Consider the following 19,706-nt stretch of genomic DNA (forward strand, 5'->3'; position numbering starts at 1 on the left):
ATCTTGGGATTCTTTATCTATTAAATATTGTGAGATATAGTAATAGATGCAGGTGATATTCTGAATCTTAGTACAAAATGTATGAATCATCATGTGAGTTTGGGAAGGTATAGAAATTGTATGCATATGGTGAAGAGGCCTCTATATCATGAACTAGGCGAGGCTGCATATAAATTAGGGGCTTAATGCTTGAATTCCTTACTAGCAGACATGTATAATTTATTTTTGCTTTTTACTCTTGACAATGAGCATTAAGTTTCAATTGAGAGATCGATCGAAAGTGCAATTGTGTAGTCTTTAATTGGCACGATGCATGCTAGTGCTAATTGTTAAGTACTACTGCTGCTCAGTTTGATTAATTATGTAGAATTTAAAACAATTAATTATACCCTCAAAACTTACTAGAAAAGGCCAATGAGCAATGTTGTGATCACCGTGATCCTATTTTTGTTCTGGCCCAAAACAATAATGTTGTTATTGTGCATTTTAAGTAGTTTTATTGATCAATCATTAATTCGTTTGATCCTGCATATTCTAGCGTACGACGTGAAGAGATATGGATGAGATGTTAATTAATTTCATCAGGTAGCTAGCTTGCTCATGAATGGTGTTAAGAAATAAATTGAAGAATAATTTCCGTATATTTTTCATTGATGATCTCATACACATATATACATGAGTAGATGATTTATACATGGAAGACTTTTTTAATTTAGCTGTACGTACAAAAATTACGTAACTGTCAAATGATCATCTTCTTTTGGTGGGATTGCTGATCATCTACTTTTGTGGGATCTTGGTGCTAGCTATAATACATGGCTCGCCCAGTATGGCCAAATCCTTCATGTGTCTTCCATTGCTTTCCCTGCCTTTCTCTGTTGAGATAATATATTAGCCTTAACACATTATTTTATTTAATAGTCGCATTTTGAAAAGAGAGAATAAAATATGAGAATAAAATTATATACTATTAAACACTAGAAAATCTAACGTCCATGTATGTATTTTTTTTATATAAAGCTGCTTTAATGATTTACATTTACATTCAATGTAAATCACACAAAAGGGCCTGACTTAAAAAAAATGGGTTATTCTTTATGTTAATGTAATAAACGGGTTGTATGAAGCTGCCTTTTTTTTTTTTTTCTTGAGACAAGGGCTGTTAATTGTTAGAGAAGGAAGAATGGTTTCCATATCAGTGTGTACAAGGGTCCCACCGTCAGGAGGAAATAGTGAAATTTGCTTTTTGTGATGGGAAGTTGTTATACGCGGGATCACGAAATATTTAGTAGAAATTGGAGGGAAATAAGCTTTTCGTTTTTAAAAGTCTTTAGTTGATAAAGTGACTTCAGCCCACTACACAAAAGTAGCGCAGTACAGACAAAAAGTTAAGAGTTATCTCATTGGTGGAAAAGGAGCAAGAGAGCCCTGTATTCAAACTGACCTTTAAGCACCAAGAGATCAGCCCTGTAAGTATTTTCCTACCATCTTTTATTCATCCATCACCACTACTTATTATAATAAGTAGATTCTTCTGTATGAAACTATTTACGAGTTTCACAAAAATGGGGATCCTGAGTTTATTTCCCCACATTGTTGGAGTGAAGCTAAACTAAACTAAGCTTTTCTATTATTCTCAGTTGAGGTGAACTCAGAATATCTTACACAAATTTGCAGTTGGTTGTTTGCAAACTAAGCTTATCATATGGTGAAGAGGAAAGTTTAGAGATGATTGCAAATCATCAACTTATTTCACAAATCTGTTTTATGGATTTGCACAGTTTAATGATAGAGGTGAAATGACCTCGGTAATAGAGCTCAAACTGGGGTTTAATAAACTGACCTTAGTGCAAAATCTTGGTGAAGGTAAGGAAAATATGAGGAGATAGACGTGGATTTGCAAGGAAAATGATTTTCACTCAGTTTTGTTATTTGTGCAAACAATGATACTAAGTATATTTATCAACTTGTCTACAATCATAGACCAAAGATGAATTTATATTTAGAAGTTTTTCTTGTTGCCATTCAGCTTTCATGAAAAAAGGTTTCTTTATGGGTCTACAAGCATGCCTTAATCATATTGGGGTTCGGATGATTGTTTTATTACCCACATCATCCAGCTTTATCATACATGGACGTTAGAAAGTAGACTTTATGGCTGTAGAAATGTTGCATTTTCACTCAGTTTTGTTATTTGTGCAAACAATTATACTAAGTATATTTATCAACTTGTCTACAACCATAGACCAAAGATGAATTTATATTTAGAAGTTTTTCTTGTTGCCATTCAGATTTCATGAAAAAAGGTTTCTTTATGGGTCTACCAGCATGTCTAATAGAGACACTCCAGGAAATGTTTAGCTAGATGGCCTTCTAAACTGGGATTTTTTGATATTTTGCTCCATTTGCTGGCAGGCACATATTTTATTTAATAGTTGTCTAGATTTTTGGGTGCAGGACCTGCATGTTAGTTGTACTTGCTGGATGTTCCTTGGTGGAATTATAAAATGTCCTGGGCAACAATATTTTGGTGGGATTACTCTGTTAAAGGTTATGAGAAAACATTGTAAGTATGCTTTAAAACCCCTAGAAACTACATGTATTTTCTTCAATGGCTAAGAGAGTTGCTGATGCATATTCTATAAGATTAGTTATGATGCTAGTGATATTAAAACCTTGAAACTTGAGAGATGTATACCAGGTACAAAGAAATGTTTGGTAATTTTTTCTGTAATAGACTATAGGTACAGATTTATGTTGAATATACATGTAAAGATTCAGCCATTGCCTGATGCATCTTCTATTTTCCTATGAAATATGGATGATATAACAGATTTTAATGAATTATTGGAGGCTTTTGCTTAGTTTAGTTTGTTCATGTAATGAGTGACATAAGTTTAGTTCCTTGATGACATGATTGGCATGAATTGTTGTCTACTTTAGTTTGCTGCAATGACTGGCATAATTAGTTTAGTTTTTGGTTGATTATTTTTATCTTACAAGGTAGACATCAGCAATTACTTCAAGCACATGAATAATTGTTTGAAGCATGTATATTTTTCAGGTAGAAAGCAAATGGCATATGTTGATATAAATCACCCAAGCTGGAATTTTTTGATGCAACACTACAAGAGCCTGCTGGATGCTACATATGTGGATTCACTCCCAGGTTTAAATTAATGTATAGGGTTTAAGGTTAATGTATAACCATGTTGACAACAATTGGTTGAGATGCACACATTCTTCATCAAGTGTTTAGTGTCAGTAAATGGAGATAGGAATTTAAGTAATTGCATGACAATTAGAAGGAACCTGCTATAATGTATGATGTAAAAAGTAAATGAAATGTTCACATTCAAGCTTTTTTGATGAAATCTGGATGGCAATGTACATGATAATTATTGGAAAAAGTGTATGGTGTTTGAATTATATTAAATCTAAAACAAAAGTCCTCAAAATCTGGTACTTGGCAGAGTACTAAATGAGAGGAATCTCAAAGATAATTTCCCATTGGTAAAGCTTAAATTCTTCCTTGGCTACATACGTTACTACTCTTTAGACAAAATCTTCTTGAACTTCTTTATTTTTTCTGAGTTAGTGTGGTGTAAAGAATGCTTAATCTAATTAGATCCTGTTACCACAAATTGCAAAGTATAGATATGTAGTATCTAAATTTCTTTAATTCCCCTGTTTTTAATAAAGAATAATCTATATGCATTTAAGATGATCAGGACGTATGGTTTAAATTTCTAAATTCCCGTGAAGTAGTGGTATATGCTAATATATGCTATTTCCCTAGCTCTTATTATATATAATATTGCTCCAAGGTTGTAGATTGGTTTTGGCATTTTATTCATGAGTCACAGAGTACATACTGAGCAATTGGGATAAATATAAATTAGATGCATCTACACATCTCTATCTAATTTTCTGATCATGATCATTAAATTAAAGAAGAAGAATTTTTTATGATTGGTCATTATAAATTCATGAAACATATACTGGGGCATGGAATCAATATAAATAAAATATATTTAATGATTGGTGGAGAATCAATATGCATGCCAAGATGCTATACAGGAATTTATGCGATAGAGGTTGTTTCAATTCAGATTGAGTACATATTGAATGACTTTGCTAACTAACCTGGGTGAAGAACATCAGCTTTAAATAACGTAAAGCAGAAATTGAAGACAGCGAATCCAAAAACCCATAAATTCCTGCAACGACGTGCTGCATCAGTGAACCCAAAAACCCATAAATTTGCTCTGATCAACTATTGTTTGAAGCCACCGTTCAGAAAACCCATCAATCTAATAAACCGAGTGGGTTCTTATAATTTATTCACCGCATACCCAAAAACCCATATGTGCCTGTACAGCTGTAAATTTGTAAGCAAGCGCGCGGTGATATTAATTGGCATTTCCTGCGCCATACATGCTCACCGTATGTAAAATCCATCTGAGATTGCGGCGTGGTAATCTAATTCACCGCATGTAGAATCAAAACCAAATGCGGGGATCTCGCTATTTCACCGTATGGATCAGCACCATCTTCTTGCGGCGTCATAATCAAATTCACCGCATGTTGAATAAAAAAAATTGCGGGGATCTCGATCTTTCACCGTATGTAAAATCCTTGAATTTGCGGCGTCTATAAATTCACCGCAACCTTGGGAAGAACGCTTCTTTGCGGCCAGCCCCAAATTCGCCGAAATCTGGATTTTACGGACCCACAAAATCGCCGTAAATCACCCCAAATTTGCGACGCCTCATCACCGTAATTGCCCTTCTCCCAAATTGGCAATGCGATTTTGCTGCGAGAGATGAACCGCCGAGTTAGGTGCAGCAATTGCGGCCGCTGATGATTTATCACCGAAAATCAACTGAGCAGACGTTTTACTTTCGACCGATTAGCGAAGAGTAATTATCGCAGTTTCTGAAAATTTGCTGCGAGAAAACAGGGGAAATGCGGGGATTTCGCTCCCCGCGAGAAGGAAAATTTCCTGTAGTGACATTTCCTTTCTTCGTACTTAATTTCCCCATCGATCATAACCTTCTCATGAATTCTACTACTCTATTTTTGCAGCTTATTAATTAGGTGATAAGAGGAATAATTGCTGCTCATGAAGCTGTAATCAGATACTCCCGTGAGGGTTGGTTTATTAGCATCATCCACTAAGGTCAATTAAGGCAGTCCGACGTTTGAGACAAGCTAGCTGTGGATGCGCGACAATAAGCTTTTTTTTTTTTTAATCTGCAGCCACTTGATATATTAATTATATGTATTTGTGATTTATTTAGTTAATGGATCAAATCAAGTATGCTTATTTGTTTTCTTTAATGGGATCGATCATGTTCGTCCAATATTCCATTTGCGGTAATGGCATTGACACCATCATGTATAGCTCTCTCTCTCTCTCTCTCTCTCTCTCTCTCTCTCTCTCTCTCTCATAAAATTGATAATTTTACTATATATTTCTACGTGACAATCATGAACAAAATAAATAAAAATAGTAATTTTTTCAAGACTAGCAAACCAAGAAACAATTCAAAAGACATTTACATTATACGCATTTGGTCAGATCATGAGTACTCATGATCATCATTTGGTTATAAAATATTATAAATACGTATGGATGGCATGCTGCATGCATGCTTTTGCACCATTAATTAATATTTTATGACTTGTACGTACCTGCAATAATCTGAGATAGAGCAAATCAACAAAATGGAATACTACGCGAATCAACAAAAAAAATTACTAAGCAAAAAGGGGAACAAATCCATGCATCGTTTATTTTATAATCAATTCTATCTGTAATATTTGCAATTGCATGGCGAAACGCTTTATTAACATAGTGTTTTTTCCACACTAACTAGCTAGATCAACTGCATATATATATATATATATATATATCCGTGCATACATACATACACGAGCGTCTAGTTTTTCTTTTCTCCCGGTCTGATCTGCAGTAATTAGTTTTTGGGTTAATTACACTTTGTCCCTCACTACAACACAATTTGTCTTTTGTGGCAGAGGAAACTGTCACAAAAAATAACCAAAACGTCACTAAAGACATTTGGTGACGGTTTGAAACTGTTACCACGACCGTCACCTAATGTGCATCACAGAAAACAATTGGTGAGGGTTTATTGTTGAACCGTCACTAAAAATATTTTTAGTGATAGTTGGAGGTGTTCCGTTTGGAGTAACGTTCAAACGTTTTATTTTTTATAACGGTTGAGATCTGTCATAGAAAGGAACGTTTGGACGTCAAATATAACGTTCGAACATCAACCCGACCAATTGACATTCGAATGACAGAAGTTGATGTTCGTTGATTATAGTTCGAACGTATCATATTTACGTCCGGACTTTAACTGCAATAAACATTTGAATTTTTGTTCAAAAGTTAACGGACCAATGCTCGAACGTAACAGGTATAACGTTCGGACCTTAGTTCGAATGTTAATGAAGAAGAGTTCGAATGCACGTGGTATAACGTTTGAAGGTTTCTTTGAACGTTAATCGTTTAAACGTTCGGATGTTTTGTTCGTTTGAGGGTGAGTACGTTCGGATGGTTACAAGTATGTTCCAACGTTATGTTATAATTTTGTGTAATTACGTTCGAACGTTTGTTCGAATGTGAACTAATGTTCGAATGTTTTGTATTTACATTCGAACGTACAAATCAGAAATACTAATTTCATAAAATTAAAAAACATACTAATTGTATCATATTACAGTCCACCATCATTTAACAACTAACAATGTTTTATAAAATTTTAAAATTAGATATTAAAAGTTATATACACTGATAAATTCATTTCTTCTTATTTCCTCGCCCACCGCGATTCTGTTGTAATGACATAACACGCTTCATTTGCACCATCATCTCCCGCCGCACTTGCTCTTGGATTTCACTGCATATTCTTTCCTCCTGGTCTCTCTGTTGGTCGTACAAACGCTTCTATAAATGAGACTGTCGCTGTAAGAGGGACTCCAACTCTTGCTGTCTCGACTTCATATACTCATTCTCGATCCGTGCAGCTTCTAAATCTTTAGTAAGATTATTAATTTGTGAAATCGATGGGGTTGAGGAGGATGAACCATAATGGTTGAAAGATCGTCACTCTTGCCATACTAGACTTGGGCCCGAACACTTGCGTGAATATGTCTATGTCACTTGGAGATGATTCCTCAGAAGCTGACTGCATCTCTGTCATTTTTTCTTGCAATTTGAAAGAAAATACACAATAAGTAACATATTAAAAGAAATACAAATAAAAAATAAATTATTTATATGTTACATAATTTATTTAACAAAATTAACACCGCTTACATAATTATCTGCAGCGGTAGGATCCACTCATTACACTCATTAGTGTGAGCAGCAACATAGACATGAGTGAGGGAAAAGTTTTCAGGATCATCACGTTTCTAGTAAAGCGACATTAGCGATTTTAAAAAGATAACGTTGATACTTAAATAAAAGAATATCAGAAAAATAAATGAATTTTATAATTTATTAATTACCATTTTATCAGCAAGACAGTGGAATGACCTTGAACCGACACAATGGTGGACAGTCAAAGCGGATCTATCCTGTGCATTCATAGAACTTAAGTGCTACAAAATTAATTAAGAATGTTAATTGTAATATATATACATATAATATATAGCCCAAATATAAATGTAAATAATTAAATGATATAAATCTAGAATACCTGATAATTTGGAGATGCGAAAAAATCACAACACTTTCTCCAATCGTCTAACTTCATCTGCTAGAAAGGGGACTGCGCAACCTCTTTCAACGTCTCAAACTTCTTGAAGTGGTCATGACATCGTTCATTGTGACCTCGAAATAGTGTAGCAATCAACTCATTCACAGTTCTCAAATCCTCGCTATGGTCAAAGTCAAGGTCGAATTCATCCTAATAAGTGAATTACGTCAAAAATATGATATACTAATCTAGGCGAAAAAAATGTATTCTCAAGATAAACTCACGACTCCGAATGTGCTCCTTAATTTCGAGCGGAATATCTCATCTTGATTGCACATAAAATGGCCACCTCTTTCATCGTAGGTCGTTTCTTTCCGTTCAAATTCAAGCACCTTTTCACAAGGTTGGTGACTGCAATAATCTCTCCCTTCTCAACTTCCTTCAAAACTCGATTATCAATAATATCAAACAAGTTGTTATCTTCCATTGCATTAAGGAAATATGTGGCTAGACTTTTGGTTTCTAGTGTCCATTTAGAAGAAATCGTTTTTTCTCCAGTTAAGAGCTCAGCTAGGATAATGCCAAAACTATAAACATCAATTTTTTCTGTAAATTGACTTGATTGAAAATACTCAAGGTCCAAGTATTCAAAAGTGCCATATACTAGTGTGGTCAGGTGAGTTTGATCAATAGCAATAGATCTTGAAGTCCCAAAGTCAGCCACTTTTGCTCTATACTTCTCATCTAAAAGTATGTTTGTAGTCTTGATGTCTCGATGGTAAATAGGTGAGGAAGCTGCTGAGTGTAAGTAAAAGAAAGCTCCTACAACTTCTGTAGCAATTCGTAAACGCATACCCCATGTGAGTGGAAACTCTGCATTTTGATCATCAAGATATTGAGCAAGAGTTCCATTTGGAACGAATTCATAAACTAACAGAGGAACTTCTATCTTCGAACAACATCCAAGCAATTTAACCACATTCCTATGATTAATTCATGAAAGAATGACAACGTCATTAACAAATTCTTCCAATTTTTCTTCATCAATCATCAGAGATCTTTTTAATGCTACAATTCTTCCATCCGACAACATACTTTTGTAAACAGTGCCTTGTCCTCCTTGGCCAAGTATTCTATTTACATTAAATCGATCAGTGGCCACCTCCAAATCCTTTGAACTAAACAATTTGTTGCTCTCAACATTGACATGATCACTTGAAGATAGTTGTTGTTGTAACAATAGTCCACCATTTCGCTTGAAGAACTTCTCTTTTTGTTTAAGCATCTTCCTTTTCCATAAGTTTGGAACTTCCACTTCCAGTTCCACTTCCAGGTGGTATTCCAAACGGTAGAATTATCATTGTCTAGCACCCTCGTGATCGAAGGAGTACAAGAATAGGTCTAGTTCTTGTATTCCCTTGCCGTTCAATTTTTCCGTATGGGAAGAGAAGAGAAAGAAGTATTGTCAAGCCCCCATTCCAATTATACCACTGGAACGGACATGTTTGAATTCGGCCTATCTGTGAAATTGTTCTCAAACCAATCCTGGTCAACCAAAAATGCGTACTTACATCCACTAGCACCATTAGTAGGGTAACCGGAACTTTTCATCTCTATAGTTGTAGAGAATACTTGGAGATTAGAAGAGATTGTGGCTTAGCAACAGTTTGTGGCTTTAGCAAAGACTTGTTTTTTGAATGGCCTCTTGTCACAAGGGGATTCGCACCCACTATAAGTGGATTCGTTGTCGGAGATGTTTTGTTGGATTTTGAAAAATAAGAGAGAAAAATTGAAGAAAAATATTATAAAGTTAAAATATTATTTAAATATAATCTTTTAATATTATTTTTGGCCTTAAATATGAAAATATTGTATTTATATTTTTTGTGTTTTGTTTAGAAATTTGAGAAAGTTGTATTAATTAGGTAATTGTTAGATGGAAAGGTTAACAAATTTAAAGTAAAAAAATATTAATTTATGTTTGAGTGATATTTAAAAAAATAATTTAAAACTACACGAGAATACTTATGCACACAAACAGGAGCTATGATCACTCGGTCCACTCTTAAAAAAATGGAATTTGACAAATTGAAGGATCCATTTACTGCGTGATTGATCTCCAAATATCTAACCCTTTGCTTCGATCCCTTCAGTCATTGTATCATTATATAATATATATATATATATATATCTAACTACAAGAAAACTATTTATTTATGACCAGTTATTTCTAGCGAAATAATTATTTCTAACTAAAATGAGTCTGTTTTCGGCCCAAATAGTCTTTTTTGTCACAAAAAAATGGTCACATATACATGTTTTAATTTTCTTGTAGTTATTTAAGAAATGTTATTGTTATTTAATGTTATACGTTTAATGTTATTTAAGAAATTCGATCACTTGATAGACACTCGTCGGACTAGTTGGCCTGCATACATTGAATTGAGCAAAATATCTTTAATTCTAGACTTTGAATCATGTCAAGGATCATGTTGAGAGAAAAATGCTATATTCTATATGTGATCGGCCATGAAAGAAAAAAATTCCCCGGATCGGAAGACCAAGACAATGAATTCAGAGAATCATTAATTAATTCCCAGCAGCGTGTTGCTTACTCCCAAGAGAATAAACGAAAGTTCTCATGATCGTGTGTTTGTTTGAGAATTGATGTTTGATGGAAAACAAAGTATACCAGTTTATAATTTAGAATATAATGCCATAGCATTAATTGCCTACCAAGAAAAAGAGGATACCCAAGTGCTAGCTATTCATGCCCGATCCAGTGCGATAGTGAAATGGACATCATGATCATGTTTGTTATTATTTCATAATTGTGAATATCCAAAGTACACGTACCACCATGAACTAAAGGCTGAATGAATAATAATTTCTTTCAGCCAATAATCGTGTGTGCGTGTGTGTGTGTGTTGGGGTGGAAGTCTTTGCTTATATATGTAAAGTACTTAAAGCTAGGTGTAATCTTCCAATTACCTCATGTATGTCCTAATTTAATATGTTCTGGTTAATCTGTGTGCATGGGTGCTTGTAAAAGAAATGCATGGTACGCGCGTGCATGTCTGAAATACTATTCCTCCATGGAAAGTCATCTATATATATATAATTTTATTTTATTTCTTTTGAGAAAATGACTTTCACTTCTCATTAGAGCAAAGAATGAATACAATGAGGGTAACCCTCTAAATAATACTCTCATCACAGAGATCTAATGCACTCTTTGCTAGAGTGTGAGCCACATTATTGGCATTTCTAGATACATGCTTAGCTGACCATTGGTTCACTTGGCCTAAGATTTCCTTTGCATCTCGTATGATCATTCCCATAGAGCTCCATTTTTCCTAGAGAGCATTTACCAGAGCAAAGGCATCTCCTTCCAATGTTACTTTCTGTCAACCCATCTCAGTGCATAAAATAGCTGCTTTAAGCATGGCAATGGACTTGCCAAGAAGAGTATTAGGATACAGCTCCCTAGAAGACCTGAGTGTAGCCATAACCTTTCCTTCCCGGTCTCTCACAATTACTCCAATTCTCACTTTGCATTAAACTTTGTTGATTGAAGCATCCCAATTGACTTTGTAGAATTCTGAGGGAGGTACTTGCCAATGAGAAGCTTCCATAGATGCATTTCTGGTCCTTTTGAGATGCTGTGAAGAATATCTTCTTATGTCCACAATGGGTGCTATGCCCATTAACACTCTCCTTCTGATCTCTTAATCAATTATCTCTCTTACAAAAACTAAAGCATGCAACCTAATGAGAAAGCAAAGGGTAGGAGTACTATATTAAGTCATCATTATACTAAATAGTACATCACTCATAATATCTCGTATGATACCCCATATAATAAGGATAAGGGTAGGTATTGTATGGGATCCCACATTGCTTGGGAATGAGAAGTTCTTGCTTTTTATTAGGTTCCAATGGGACTTAAATTGTATCATTGACTAGTCATTTTTAAGTATAGGTCATGTGGTTTGGGCCTTCCATTGGGGCATTAAAAATGATATCAAAGTTTATCCCAAGCAAAAATATGGGACTTGAGCCGTGCCATCTACGAAGGACAGGCTCGGCGAGAACGTCGAGAATTTAAGGGGGGAGATTGTAAGTGGTGTATGAGATCCCACATTAATTGGGAAGGAGAAGTTCTTGCTTTTTAATATTCCAATAGGACTCCAATTGTATCATTGACTAGTGCTTTTGAAGTATAGGTCATGTGATTTGGGCCTTACATTGAGGCGTTACATCTCATCTTTGCCCCAGACTATTTGATCTCATTAGGGCAAGTGTCCTTAATCCCTCATGAGTTTACAACTCAAAGCAATTCTTGACCTCACATTATATAATATGCTCATGATTATATCGAGTCAAAATGACATAATCGCCCGGGCTATGAGGCATAAAATAACAAGTAAGAATCCAAACAATCTTCCCTAGACACTCGTGTCAATTCAATTAGAATTGACTGCTTTTCTAAACATGCTCTGCAAGGCGGTATCATTTGTGGCCCTAAGAAAACATGCTAAAGTAGTAACATCAAATTTTTATCTTATGACATAGTTCCAGGTTCAAAAGCATAGGAATATATCATTTATTGATCCATTAGGACTCACATAGTAATGGAGCAGGGACTCATCCAATCACTTCCTCATATGGTTGTTTATAGCAGATACAATATGAAATGTATGTTACAGCGGAACTTCCAATTAATTGGGTTTGTCACATTCAAACGTCGTAAAGAATCTTAGTCTAGTCGCCACAAAGGCGCTCTAATTTGCATTTTTTAGCACAGTCACTCATCTAGTGCCTAAGATCTTACATTCCAAGAATTAGCTTATATATCACATGCATGCAATTCTTAGCTTAGTTTGTTTATCCAAGTCTAAGGTTGCATTTGGATGTTGAGGTGATCTCAAATTATTTGAGTCAGTCTGTGAATAATAATATTTTGTGGATTCCATTGAGGTGTGTTCCAAACACATCCTAAATATTACAGGTTGGTTGTAGCTCTTTTATATATATAAATATTAGAGATAAATGTTTGATGAAAAGAAACTAGATATGTACTCATATTGCTCTACAATTTAGTTTCCTCAAATTTTCTTTCTTCCTTCCTTGTTTTCTCTTTCTCATGATCATCAAGTACTCCTTTCTTTGACAACTCTCAATATTCAAGTTAGGGTGCATTTTTTAAAGAGGAAATGACCTCAATTTTAACCATATACCCTGATTAGTTATAACGGGAATGCGAAATATGGTATATTTGTTGGTAGTGATGATACACAGTTTATAACTTTTTTACAAATAATTAATAATAGTTTTCCATTTCATTAAACATAATTTTAATTTTACATAACTACCCTTCAATTAAAATATAATTGTAAAATAGACCTTATAAAAGAATTTTAAAATTGTAAGATGCAAATCCACTATAAGAAATTTTACTTTTAGGGACGAAACTTGTTAGGGAAGAATTAAATTTTGTCCCTAAAAGTAATTATTGGAGACGAAATTTCGTCTCAAAACTTGGCTAAGTTTCTAAATTCGTTCTAACGGATAAATATGCATTCAAATTAGATATTTTGTGATGAATAAAATCGTCTAAAAAATGCAAAACCGTTCGAATGGAAAAAAATAGATTCGAACAGGGAATTCATGTTTGTTCAAAAAGTATATAATCTATTTTAATAATAATCTTGGCGGGAAATTAATTTATTTCTCCCCCGGAAAATTTCACAACCGTTCGAATGGAAGAGATTTGGTGGGAAAATATGGCAGCAAGGTTGCTGGACCATTCGAACAAAAATAATATCGTTCGAACCAGTTCGAACACCATATTTATTCATTGATTTTGTTGGAAATTATATAAAAATTGTTTATCATCGTTAATTTGTGTATATATTTTTTCCATTAAAGTAAGAAATGTTTTTTTCATTAATTTATTATCATTTTCAAAATATAAAAAATGTGTATATATTATATATTATGATTTACGGTGAGTTAAAATATTTATAAATTCATAAATTAATTTTATGTAATTAATTTCAAAATTTTATAAAGATTTATTTTATGTTAAATTTGTATAAATATAACTTTAAAGATAGTGTCATTTTTTATATTATCATGAACGGTAAGTAAAATGAAGAAAAAAAATAAACAAGATAGCAAACACTAAAAATAAAAACCATAAATTAATTACATCCCAAATATATAATGTTTTTTACAACATAGAAAAGTAAAATAATAACTAAAACGATCTATTTGCTAAGTAGATAAAAATCCTTAAGCTTCTCCATGATGGGCTCAATGAACTCCACAAATAGAGTTCGTACCTGATTCAAAGTAGCCCCAATAGGCTATCTCTCAACACTGGTAGTACTACTATCAGCTAGATCGGTCGACGTGCCACTAGGTTGTTCAGCTGTAGTCTTTCGCAAGTGCCCATTGCTCTTGCTGAATGTGATCTTGTTAAAGAGCCACATTTGTTGCGACCATCACTTAGTCCAAGATACTGTAACTCCCGAACGGAGTACGATGTTAGATGTCAGTAGTGCAAATAGCAGACTACCTTCACTAGAACAACTTGACTCCGATCGAATGCGGATGAAGAAACTACAATGCAGATCAATCGGCTCCCCCCGTACTATCTACAACAAAAATGTGGCTCTCTTAATCGCGAAATCAGTCTTGTGTTTTTTCGGATCGATGTTATACCCAACAATCAAATTAAGCATTTTGAAAAATGCTATACAGTCGGCCTGTCGAATCACTTTGCTCCCATCATATTGAGGAGCCGAAGGGTCTCGCACTAATTGACAGACCTGATCGTCTGTGAGACCATCATCATGTAGATCCTTATCCGAACTATCATCCGAACTATCATCCAACTCTACATTCAACGCTAGCGATGAGGATGCGGTCGGTATGTCTGAATCAGATGGTACAACTGTTGCTCCCAGTGTAGCAGCTACAACCGTTGCAGGATATACGCCAGCCACGTGCGGAAGATCAAGGAACTCAACAATAATACGGGGAGAGAAAGTAATACTCATTCTTCGGACCGCTAAGGTGTATCACAGAGCATCAACGTCATGCCCTCCCATGGCACGATAAAACTCACCGACCATATCCTAATCTGCAGTCCTGCTCTGCTGACAGATCGATGTCCATCCTTGGTCGGAGATGATGGACTGTATGCTCTGTCCCTCCTGCTCAACAAGTATAGGCCTCATCTCCTGAGCATGCGCTGCTCCACTACTACTTGGCCAGTCTGATCTCTTCCATGTTTTCTTCCATTGGTTGCCATTAGTATACTGTTTAACCACAAGGAAAGTAAGAATATAATTAAAATAATTGTGTAATTATATTATTGAAGAAGTATACTATATTAAACTGAATTGAAATAACTCGTTCGAAACAAAACATATTTTGTTTGAACTAATCATCTGTAATGTAACTTCATAGTTTGAACTAGAAAAATCTCTATCGAACGGAAATTTGTGTCCATTTGAATTAATTTAATTTGTTCGAACAACAATATATTTGTTTGGCAACTGAGCGTTCGAACGGATTAGAGTCCGTTCAAACGGGAAAACGCTAAACAGTCGTGGCTAAAACCCAATCTAGTGAGGATCCATGGTTTTAATCAGGAGAAATGATTAAGGAGTGAAGCCCCATCATTTCTACCCATTATTTAGGTGTTAGTTGGCCGGAAAACACCAAAATGGGGGATTTTTTATTTGAAATCCGAACGCCTCAAACACAACCCATTCGAACAAAAAAATTATAAGCAATAGAATAGGAGAAAGGACCCATATCTCTTAGAAGTTCAAATGTGGGCTTGCTACGGCGGATTTAGTTGGGGAGGAGTAACGGGCTAGGAAGCTCTCGACGGTGAGTTTGTTCGAACTGGGTTGTAAATGACAATCTTTTCGAACTAGGTATATGATGTTCGTGAAGTCTCGTTTGAACAGTAAAAACTTTGTTCGAACGGTTATTATATGCATAAGGTTCGAGCAGTGATTATGCTAATATATTTCTAATTATATTATTAATACTAATATATAGTAATAATAATATTACAAAGTACAAAAGTAAAAAAATAATACTAATATTAGTATTATAATACTTGTATGTAATATACTTAGTATATTATTTGTAATATACTTATTCTATTAGCTATAACATACTATAGTATCTTCTACTACTATAGGTAACTTATAAGTATATTCCATTAATCCTCTTTCTAATTCTGCCTATTTTTTAACATAAAAAGGAGCATAACTCCATGGTGACTTGCTTTTCCTAACTAATCATTTTGTTAATATATATCAATTTCTTTAGTTAATGAAACTTCTTTTAGGGAGTTAATTATCTATAAGTAACTTATAAGTATATTCTATAGTGATACTTCGTATGTTATAGTATCTTCTACTACTAAATATATTTTAAGTATATTATATAGTGATGCTTAATATAGTACTTAGTATATTACTATTTATAATACTTATATTAAATATACTTATACTATTACTTATAACATACTATTATTAAATATACTTATCTTTAATATACGTATATTACTAACTATAGTCACTAGCTATAGCTATTATAAGTTATGATAACTATACTCATATATGTTATATAATTATAACACTAACTATAGTTACTAGTTACTATTATAAGTTATGATAACTATACTTATTATAAGTTACATAATAAGGTAACAAGTCTAGTATGTAGTTACTATTAGAGGTATAGTATAAGTATTATATAGTTACTATATAACTATTATAAGTTATGATAGCTATACTCATATAAGTTATATAATAATATAACACTAAGTATTGTCACTAGTTACTATTATAGCTATAGCTATTATTTATAATATACTTGTACTATTATTATATTGTAGTTAGTGATCAACAAAGCTTTTTTTTTTTTGAACCAAACATGATATCTTCTATTCATCAACTAGTAACAATACATGATTTGTCTTGTATAATGAAACTATAATAGCCTTCTAGGCCATATTCTATCCAAATTTGCTCCTCATTTACATTGCAAGCATAAGTTGCTAAAAAGTGTGCTACCTTATTGCCCTCTCTATATGTATGTTGGACTTTCCATAAAGGGCTATCTCAATCCCAATGCTCCTCTTTGCTATTTACAGTCGTAATAATCCCCAATGCGTCCCCTTCAAAAACAACTTCAGAAATGTTAAGTTTTGTACATAGTATCAAAGCTCTCCACAAGGTTATAGTTTTTGCTACGGCTACGGAACTAATATGTAACTTTGACATGCATAATGAGACAAGAACCTCCCCATCAGCATCACAGATTACTATCCCTGCACCCATCTTCAAAGATTTTTTTATCAAAAGCTGCATCCCAATTTATTTTTACAACTTCATCCACTGGGGCCTTCCATCTTACCAGTTCTTTGCACACTCTAGTATTTGAATCTATTATGCTCTTGCAGTTTTGAGCTTGTTGATACTCTTCAATACAATACCTAGCCTGATGAATATCTCTTTTGGACTGGTGAATGCTTTCTCAAAAACATATTTGTTTCTCCTCATTTCCTACAACTCCCATTGAAGACTCCCCATTGATCCTTCTTTTTCTACTCAGTTGAAAATTGTAAGCAGATTTTACACTAAAAACTCTTTCTTTGAGGTGCCCAAATTAATTTGCCCTCTATACCAGATTGGCTAATAGATAGGTTGCATATCAGCCCAGCTTCCTCTTCAATAAACACTTCCTTTACTAAGTCTTCTCTCCAACTTCTACACCCCTCTTCTATCAGCTGTTCCACTTTGGCATCTACTGCCAGTCTCGTTCTTAGAGATTGAATTTTGTAAGAGGACGGTTTTGGGATCCACTTATCCTCCCAGAATTTTAAAGTTTTCCTATTACCAACCCTCCATACTAGCCCTTCCTTCAAAAGCTCTAAAGAACCCCATATGCTTATCTAGATTAGAGAGGGATTAGTATCGATCTTTGCTTCAAGCACACTTGTCTTCTTGTAATACTTTTCTTTCAACACTCTTGTATCCAATGAACTAGGATCATTAAGGACTCTCCACATTTGTTTAGCTTGTAGAGCTTTATTAAAGCTCTTTAACTCTCTAAAACATAGCCCCCCATTGTACTTCAAGACTCCCATCTTTCCCCAGCTCATCCATTTAATCTTGTTATCATTTTCTCTATGACTCCACCATCATTTAGACACTAAAACAACAATCTCCTTGCTTAATCTCTTAGGTAACAAAAATACATTCCTGAAATAAGTAGGTATGGATTGAATAACAACTTTTAATAGAACCTCCTTCCCAGCAGGTGAAAGAAATTGATTATTCCAATTGTGTATCTTGAGCCATACTTTATCTTTGATGCTTCTAAAAGTGTTATACTTAGATCTACCCACCATTATGGGTAGACCTAGGTACCTTTCGTAGTTATTTTGCACCTTGCCCCGAAGCTCCTACACAATTCTGTCACAATCTTCATTTCTACCATTTGAGCTGAACATAATGGAAGTCTTCTATTTATTCAAACACTGTCCAGAAGCTTGTTCATACCTCTTCAAAATGCTACTAATTTTCTGCCATTCTTCCTTACAAGCTCTCCACAAAATAATACAATCATCTATGAAGAAAAGGTGGGTAAGTTTTTCTCCTCCTCTTGCCACAACTACACCTTTTAATTCCCCTCTAACGTTTGCCCCATTGATTAAGGTACTTAATCCTTCAGCACAAAGTAGAAATAGGTAGGGGGATAGGGGATCCCCCTACCTAAGGCCTTTTGTTGGACATATCACATTCCCTGGTTCTCTCCATTTGTTAACACTAAATAACTGACAGATGTAACACAATCCATAACTAATTTCACCCATCTATCACTGAAACCCAGCTTCTCCATCACAATCCTAAAAAAAAACCACTCTACTCTATCATAAGCTTTTGAGATATCTAGTTGTAAAGCCATACTACCCGCTCTCCCTTTAAATCTTGTTTTCATAGTGTGCAAAGTCTCATAAGCCACTATGACATTATCAGTAATCAACCTTCCCGGCACAAATGCACTCTTATTTTTAGAATTGATAACACTCAGTACCTTCTTCATTCTATTGGCCATGGTCTTTGCAATTAACTTGTACAATACGTTGCATAGACTTATTAGCCTAAAATCCCCCACTTTTTTTGGATTAGCTACCTTAGGAATTAAAGCCACATAAGTAAAATTCAATGAGTTTTCCAACGTTCCTCCATTTAAGAAGCTTAATGCAACTTCATTGATATCATCCCCAATTTTGCTCCATAGATTCTGGTAAAAGTAGGCACTGTACCCATCTGATCCAAGGGATTTGTAAGGCCCCATTTGCTTCAAAGCCACCTCTAGTTCTTCTCTAGTAAAGTACTTCTTGAAATCTTCACTCATACACTACTTGTCACCCTTGCCTCCGTAGATTGCACACACTCTTCTATTACTATTTTAGAGGGATCTTCAGACTTATACATCTTTGAAAAGTGCCCCTTGAAAGCCTCAGCAACATCTTCGTGACTGTAACATCCCGTATTTTAGTGTATTTTTACTGAATGATTATTTTTATTTATTCAAAAAAATTATTCTCTTGTTTTAGGATTGGTTAGATTTTTAGTGAGTTTATTTTTATGATTTTAATTTTGTAAAAATTATTTTGAAGTGTTTTCTTATAATTAATTATTGTTATGCATTTAAATTTATTCTCAAATTAAATTAACTTATCGTTGGGTTTTATTATTTATTTTCATTTTAATCACTACGTTTGAATTATTTTATTTCACTTGTTGTTTTAAAATCGTTTCCGTTAGATCATTTTTGTGACCCAAGATATGAGGATTGAACCTCATTTTTTTCCCTCACTTTTTCTTTTCCTCTCTCTTTTCTTCCTTTTTCTTTTCTCTTCTTTTTCTT

General features: G+C 34.2%; 1 long non-coding RNA gene across 1 annotated transcript; it reads left to right on the forward strand.

The window, feature by feature from the left end:
- Positions 1-897: 897 nt before the first annotated feature.
- On the forward strand, positions 898-3,931 carry LOC118348402. Its single transcript, XR_004801498.1, has 3 exons — positions 898-1,469; positions 2,444-2,566; positions 3,065-3,931. It is a non-coding gene; the product is annotated as an uncharacterized LOC118348402 (long non-coding RNA).
- Positions 3,932-19,706: the final 15,775 nt, after the last annotated feature.

The sequence above is a fragment of the Juglans regia genome, chromosome 5, assembly GCF_001411555.2.
Source record: "Juglans regia cultivar Chandler chromosome 5, Walnut 2.0, whole genome shotgun sequence".
Lineage (NCBI taxonomy): Eukaryota > Viridiplantae > Streptophyta > Magnoliopsida > Fagales > Juglandaceae > Juglans > Juglans regia.